The sequence below is a fragment of the Aegilops tauschii genome, unplaced genomic scaffold, assembly GCF_002575655.3.
Source record: "Aegilops tauschii subsp. strangulata cultivar AL8/78 unplaced genomic scaffold, Aet v6.0 ptg000934l_obj, whole genome shotgun sequence".
In the NCBI taxonomy this organism is placed as follows: Eukaryota; Viridiplantae; Streptophyta; class Magnoliopsida; order Poales; family Poaceae; genus Aegilops; species Aegilops tauschii.
Window position 1 is genome coordinate 20001 of NW_027333153.1, and position 8800 is coordinate 28800.

Here is an 8800-nt window from a genome sequence, read left to right on the forward strand (position 1 = left end):
AATGGTTTCCATTACTTTGAGAAATGGATTCTTATATCAAACTATAGCTATTGCATTAAAGAAGAAAAGAAACTAATAGAAGTCGAAGACGCGGAATGATAGTGAATAGAGAGAAAGATTCTTCTGATTTTCTTGTTTCTATCTACTAGACGCCGTAGAGAATTGAGAATTTTCATGTCTTTCAATTCTCGTACTCGTAATTGGAAAGTTATGGAAGGAGACCCATCATTTTGCAATGAAAACAACATATAAAACTCTGGACAATTTCGAAATCAGGCCAAGCGTCTTAATACATATGCAAAAAAATGCATTATTGGCCCACCATTGATTAGAAGATTTAGCTTGTATGAATCGCTATTGGTTTGATACGAATAATGACAATCGTTTCAGTATGTTAAGGATACAGATGTATCCACAATTCATTTAGAGTTACTTAATAGTCTATTTCTTATACCATATCTCTATCCCGTGAAATTCTCGAGCCAAAAGATGGATGCATATGCTGTGTTTCATTTTGCTAAATGATATCAATTAAATGGTGTATCAATTCCATAAATTGCATATAGCAATAAATAAATCAGCAAAATTCTTTCTAATATTTTAGATAGAAGAAATGTTTCTTCTATCTAAAATATTAGAAAGAATGTACCCTTCTATCCAAATCCAATTTGCATCGATAAAATAAATCCAAATTCCAGTAGTAGATGAATAATTGCAAATTTGTGTGTGTACGAGATTAGAATAACTTCAAAATAACTGACATAATTTTGTATTTTTCCTGATCAGAAAAATACATGAAAAAGAAAGGAGGTAGAAAAATTTTTGGATTTATGGTTAAAGAAGAAAAAGAAGAAAACAGGGGTTCTGTTGAATTTCAAGTATTCAGTTTCACCAATAAGATACGGAGACTTGCTTCACATTTGGAATTACACAAAAAAGATTTTTCATCGGAAAGAGGTCTACGAAGACTTTTGGGAAAACGTCGACGTTTGCTGGCTTATTTGGCAAAGAAAAATAGAGTACGTTATAAGAAATTAATCGGTCAGTTGAATATTCGGGAGCAGTAATTTAATCGTTCAAATTTTTTTCTTGTTTTATTATTTTTTTAGTAGTCTTATAGTAGTCTTAGATTTTTCATTTTGATGAGCCTCGCTTTGAGGAATTCATGGAATAATCCATTTTCATGGAATAATGAATTAAGGAAGAAAGGATATGAGTCTACCGCTTACAAGAAAAGATCTCATGATAGTCAATATGGGCCCTCAACACCCATCAATGCATGGTGTTCTTCGACTGATCGTTACTCTCGATGGTGAGGATGTTATTGATTGTGAACCCATATTAGGCTATTTACACAGAGGAATGGAAAAAATCGCGGAAAACCGAACTATTATACAATACTTACCTTATGTAACAAGGATATAGAGAGATTGTAGAAAGGGAGTTGTAAATTCCTTAACTTAAGAAAGAAAAAAGAATAAAAACACAGATACATAACATAAAAAAAAGAATAAATAAGACGAGATTCGACCTCCCCCTACATATTTAATTTCCTCTCCTATACAAAAACTAGCAAGACCCACTCCATTGGTAATTCCATCAATAACACCCTTATCAAAAAACTCCGTGAGTTCGGTTAACCCTCTTATACCGAGGGTAAAGACCCTAGTATAGAAAATATCTATATAACCACGATTATATGACCAACTGTATATATTTTTTTTTACTTGATCTAAAAATTCTTTTTTAGGATTTCCTTTGTAAAAAGAGTTTATTAAATCCAAATTCTGAAAAAAAGAATAAGCGGATCCATAGAAGATATATGCTATGAATAAACCAAAGATAGCTAGACTTACAGAAGAAATTGCATTAGTAATAAATTCATATGAATTTACAAAAGAATTAGAACTTTCCTGGGTAAAGTTTATTGAGGGAGTTAACCACTTTGATAATATGGTTAACTCTGCTATTCCATTACCAATTCCTCCATTATCAAAAGAGATTCCTATGAATCCAATGAACAAAGTGAAAAGTAGTAATATAAGAAGAGGAAATAACATAGTATTTCCCGTTTCATGCGGATAGGCAAAAGTGTTTTTAGCCCCAAAAGACGTAGTAAAGGATCCTATCCTATTTCTTGTATTACCTTGAATTTTTGGTATATTTTGTGAAAAAAAAGAAACTCCACTCTTCGTTGTTGATAAAACGAAATCCCTATTCACTCCTTTGGGTATCCTTTTTCCCCATAAGGATATTGAATACAAGGAACTCTCTTTAGTGCTACTGTAATTTTGAAAATGAACACGCAAATACCCATCAAATGTAAGTAAATATATCCGAAACATATAAAAGGCAGTTAATCCTGCAGTAAAGGAGGCTATTATTCCAAAAAAGGGCGAATACAACCAACTATTACTAAGGATTTCATCTTTGGACCAGAAACAAGCAAGAGGTGGAATACCACAAAGAGAAAGTGTACCCCATAAAAAAGTAGTTCTTGTGATTGGAATGTATTTTCTTAAACCGCCCATAAGAACCATATTTTGACTTTTATCTGGTGAATATCCAACAAGAGGTTCCATTGAATGAATAACGGATCCGGATCCCAAGAACAATAAAGCTTTTGAATAAGCATGAGTGATCAAATGGAATAAAGCAGCTTGATAAGAACCTATACCTAGAGCTAACATCATATAACCCAATTGAGACATTGTAGAATAGGCTAAGCTTCTTTTAATATCTCTCTGAGCAAGAGCTAAAGTAGCTCCTAAGAATAGTGTTATTGTACCTACTAAAGAAATAAAACTCATTATCAAAGGTAAAGATATGAAAAGAGGAAGAAGTCGAGCTAGAAGAAAAATTCCCGCAGCAACCATAGTTGCTGCGTGTATAAGAGCCGAAATAGGAGTGGGCCCTTCCATAGCATCGGGTAACCATACGTGAAGAGGGAATTGTGCGGATTTCGCAACTGCACCAAGGAATAATAAAAAAGCACACAAAGTAGTAAGTAAAGAGTTAATTCCATTATTAGGAATCCAGTTATTAGCTATTTTGAACAAATCCCTAAACTCTAAACTACCTGTTATCCAAAAAAAACCTAAAATTCCTAATAATAGACCAAAATCCCCTACACGATTAGTTACAAAAGCTTTTTGACAAGCACTCGCTGCGATTGGTCGTGTAAACCAAAAGCCTATCAATAAATAAGAACACATTCCCACGAGTTCCCAAAAAAAATAAATTTGTATCAAATTGGAGCTAGTAACCAATCCCAACATGGAAGTATTGAAAAAACTTATATAAACAAAAAATCTCAAATATCCTTCATCGTGAGACATATAACCATCACTATAAATAAGAACCAGGATTCCTACAGTAGTAATTAGCATTAACATAATAGAAGTAAGTGGGTCAATCAAGTATCCAAATTCTAAAGAAAAATCATTATTGACGGTCCAAGACCATAGATATTGATAGATCGAACTTCCATTTATTTGTTGAATAGACAGTTGAACTGAGAATACCATAGCTATACTTAAGAGTAAAACACTAGGAAAAGCCCATATGCGACGAAGATTTTTTGTTGCTGTAGGAATAAGAATAAGGCCAAATCCCATTGACATAATAACTGGAAGTGGGAGAAGAGGGATTACCCATGCATATTGATATGTATGTTCCATAAGAAAAGAAATTGCAATTTTTACTTCAATTTTTACTTCAATTTTTCTATAAAATTGTTTCCGATTCACCAAACCAATTCTTATCTCTTTCTGAAAGAATAAATAAAAAGAATAAGAAAAAATACTGAAATTCTTAATTTTTCCAAAATTTATCTCATTGAAATAATTAAAAATTAAGAATGGGTTTAGTTGGTTAAATTAAAAAAGTTAATAAAATAACTTCGTTACCTAGTTATTTTATTAACTAAATAAAGATATTTATAAAAATAAAAAAAAAAAGTGGAATCATTTTACTTTCTATTCATAATTCATTTTTATATTTCTTTAAAACAAAGATGAAACAGCTCTCTTGTTCCATAATTAACTGATTGAGTGAATTCCAATGAAAACCTATGTTTATAAGAAATTATCGAATAGTCCTTACTTCATATAGAACTAAAATCCTAATGACTATAAATTACCTAAGTTTTAGAATGTCTTGTTTAAGAGACTCAGTATTTTTTGTTTTGATTGGAATTCCTTTCCTTTATGGAATACCATTCTGAACTTAATTAACTATTTTCATTTTCCCTTCTTTTTATCCCCCCGTCTTATCTTATATGGGGGATAGGCTTCCATACCATATATCTATATATGGAGTATACTTGATATATAAATAGATATAAATAGATTTAAATGAGAAACCTTTCTATATATTCTATATTATTAAAAAACAAGTATAAAATATATAAAGAAAAAATGTTAAAAAATTCTTGTTGTCTTATCCGCATTAGACAAAATGAAGTAAAAAATAATTCAAAATTTAAGTATCTTTCAGTATCTAAGTATAAATACTAATAAAAAGAAGAAAGAAGGATTGATTTGCAGCAATAGATGTCTTTCACATACAACTAGAAAAAAGTAATTTCCTTTTTGAATGGCAGTTCCAAAAAAACGTACTTCAATGTCAAAAAAGCGTATTCGTAAAAATATTTGGAAGAAAAAGACTTATTTTTCCATAGTACAATCTTATTCTTTAGTAAAATCAAGATCATTTTCGAGCGGTAATGAGCATCCAAAACCAAAGGGTTTTTCTGGGCAACAAACAAATAATAAGATTTTGGAATAATATGAATTGACTTATCAAAAAAGAATTCCAATTATTTAATAATTTTGATTCTTCTTTGAATGTACTTTTATGTGTCGAATTACTCGGTACAATATTCTTAGAACAAAAAACCCCTCTTATCTTATATATACAAGAAAAAAAAGTTTTGTTTGGTATACTGTGTGCTAAGTATTCTTTTCCTATCAATGAACTTTTCATAATTTTCATAATAGAATCCTCATATTCTATTATGAAAATTATGAAAAGTGGAGTATTCTTACAATAGGACTTACAACTTCCACCTATCTTCTCCAAAATCATAAGGTTAGTAAATCTTATTAATAAGAGCATAAAGACTTTCATTCTAGAAATTTTTAAAAAATCCAAAAAGCCTTTTCCATTTATCCATTTTAATTTCATCATTAAATAGAAACCCTTTTGGATTTTTTTCATTGTATTGAAAGAATTTTCAAAATGTAAACGAGAAATTAATTAGAAAAAATTAGTTCTACAATTGCAAGTTAGAAAAAAGAAATTCCAACTCTTTCAAGCAGTGTTTGTGTTTCTATTGGGCAAAGCAAGAGTTTATTGTAAAAAAAAATGGAAACGATACTACCAAACGAAGTCTATTTTAATGAAAACTCTAATGTTCCTAAATTTTATGGACTTTCCCAATATCGACGATTCCCAAGATAATAGCTATTATTCTTTTAAGTTACCTATTATTTGAAGTTAGCCGCCATGGTGAAATTGGTAGACACGCTGCTCTTAGGAAGCAGTGCTCAAGCATCTCGGTTCGAATCCGAGTGGCGGCATTCTTGAAAAAGAATACAATAGATTAGAAATCAATTCGAAATTTACAATTTTGTAATGGGACCTTCCCCTTATGCTATTTGCAACTTTAGAACATATACTAACTCATATCTCTTTCTCAACGATTTCAATTGTGATTACGATTCATTTTATAACCTTATTAGTTCGTGAACTTGGAGGATTACGTGATTCGTCAGAAAAAGGAATGATAGTTACTTTTTTCTCTATAACAGGATTCTTAGTTTCTCGTTGGGCTTCCTCGGGACATTTTCCATTAAGTAATTTATATGAGTCATTGATCTTCCTTTCATGGGCCCTGTATATTCTTCATACCATTCCTAAAATACAGAACTCTAAAAATGATTTAAGCACAATAACTACGCCAAGTACTATTTTAACGCAAGGCTTTGCCACATCGGGTCTTTTAACTGAAATGCATCAATCCACGATACTAGTACCTGCTCTACAATCTCAGTGGTTAATGATGCATGTCAGTATGATGTTATTAAGCTATGCAACTCTTTTGTGCGGATCCTTATTATCTGCCGCTATTCTAATCATTAGATTTCGAAATAATTTCCATTTCTTTTCTAAAAAGAAAAAAAATGTTTTAAATAAAACATTTTTCTTTAGTGATATTAAATATTTTTATGCAAAAAGAAGTGCTTTAAAAAGAACCTCTGTCCCTTCATTTCCAAATTATTACAAATATCAATTAACGGAGCGTTTGGATTCTTGGAGTTATCGTGTCATTAGCTAGGATTTACCCTTTTAACCGTAGGTATTCTTTGTGGAGCAGTATGGGCTAATGAGGCCTGGGGATCCTATTGGAATTGGGATCCTAAGGAAACTTGGGCATTTATTACTTGGACCATATTCGCAATTTATTTACATAGTAGAACAAATACAAATTGGAAGGGTACGAATTCTGCACTTATAGCTTCGATAGGATTTCTTATAATTTGGATTTGTTATTTTGGTATAAATCTATTAGGAATAGGCTTACATAGTTATGGTTCGTTTACATTAACACCTAAATGATTACATAAAATAAAACCTTCATGAAATGAAGGTTTTTACTTTTATGTTTTATTTGAGAACCCCTTGAACGCCTTCTCAAAGGGTTCTCAAAAATTCGAGATAGATCTAATTATACTTTTTTACTTATTTCTGCATTAATAGAGCAGACGAGTAAAAAAAAGCAAACCTATTTAGGATAATAATTGGATAAGAGAGCCTCTACCCTGTCAACGGATAGGGAGAGAACAAAATCTGGATAAATACCAATTCCTATTACTGGTAAAAAGATACAGATTAAAATAAAGAGTTCTCGTGGTCCAGAATCCACAAAATTTGCGTTTGGAACATTAAATAGCTTGTATCCATAGAACATCTGGCGTAACATAGATAATAAATAAATAGGAGTTAATATCATTCCAATTGCCATTACAAAAGTAATTAGTGTTTTTTGGCATTAACAGAAATTTTGGACTAGTAATTAGTCCAAAAAATACTACTAATTCTGCGACAAAACCACTCATTCCTGGTAAGGCAAGAGAAGCCATTGAAAAGCTACTAAACATGGTAAAAATTTTAGGCATTGGGATGGATATTCCCCCAGTTCTTCGAGATAAACAAGACGCATTCTATCAGAAGCGGTTCCTGCCAAGAAAAAAAGTGTAGCACCAATAAATCCATGGGATAATATTGTAAAATAGCTCCATTGAGTCCAATGTTGGTTATGGAACCAATTCCTATAATTATGAAACCCATGTGAGATACAGAGGAATAAGCTATTCTTTTTTTGAAATTTCGTTGACCAAGAGAAGTTGAAGCTGCATAGATTATTTGGATCGCTCCTATTATTACTAACCAGGGCGAAAATAGATAATGAGCATGAGGTAACAATTCCATGTTGATCCGAATCAATCCATATGCTCCCATCTTTAATAATATTCCCGCTAAAAGCATACATGTACTATAATGTGCTTCCCCATGGGTATCTGGTAACCACGTATGTAGGGGTATAATCGGCAATTTGACAGCATAAGCAATAAGGAAGCCAAAATATAAAAGTATTTCCAAGGTTGCAGGGTATGATTGATTAATTAATCTTTCCAATCTAATCCTGGTTCGTTGGAACCATATAAGCCCATACCCAGAACTCCGATTAAGAAAAAAATGGAACCGCCTGCAGTATACAAAATAAACTTTGTAGCTGAATATAGACGCCTCTTCCCCCCCCACATGGATAAAAGTAAGTAAACAGGAATTAATTCTAACTCCCACATGATAAAAAAAAGTAAAAGGTCTCGCGAAGAAAATAATCCTATTTGACCACTATACATTGCGAGCATCAGGAAATAGAATAATCGCGAATTCCGTGTAATTGGCCAAGCTGCTAAAGTAGCTAAAGTAGTGATAAATCCTGTCAATAAAATAGATCCTAATGAAAGTCCATCGATTCCCAATCTCCAGTGGAAATCGAAGACATCTATCCATTTATAATCCTCCTTTAATTGGATTAAGGGATCCTCCAGTTGGAAATGATAACAGAACGCATAAGTCATTAGAAGGAATTCTAATAAACAAATAGATATAGTATACCACCTAACGACTTTGTTTCCCTTATGAGGTAAAAAGAAAATTAATGAACCTGCAAATATCGGCAAAACAACAAGTATTGTTAACCAAGGAAAATAACTCATGATAAAGTGATAAAGACAAGATACGTTTTGACCAGAAAAGCCCGTGCTCGATTATTTCGAGCACAGGCTTCTTCGGTAAGAGGAATCAGACGATTCGAGTGAAGTTTTTTGTAACGTATCAATAAGATAGAGCCATGCTACGTGTTGTTTCAGGCCCTAAATAAACGCGGACACTTAAAAAATCTGTCGGGCAGGCAGATTCACATCTCTTACAACCCACACAATCTTCGGTTCTCGGCGCGGAAGCAATTTGCTTGGCTTTACATCCATCCAGGGTATCATTTCTAATACATCTGTTGGACAAGCTCGTACACATTGAGTGCATCCTATACATGTATCGTAAATTTTTACGGAATGTGACATTGGATCTATAAATTTTTCTTTTCAACATAAAATTTTTCGATCTGGTAAAAATGAAATTAGTACTATAATGAGTCATATGTATTGTAGACACCAGACGAAGCAATGGTTTATCCAAACTTCAAAAATAAAAATCTATTTTTTAATCTGTT

At 32.0% G+C, this 8800-nt stretch overlaps 1 non-coding gene across 1 annotated transcript; it reads left to right on the top strand.

The window, feature by feature from the left end:
- The first annotated feature begins 5502 nt into the window (after window positions 1–5502).
- TRNAL-UAG (transfer RNA leucine (anticodon UAG)) lies at window positions 5503–5582 on the top strand. The gene has a single exon. It is a non-coding gene; the product is annotated as a tRNA-Leu (tRNA).
- The last annotated feature ends 3218 nt before the right edge of the window (window positions 5583–8800 follow it).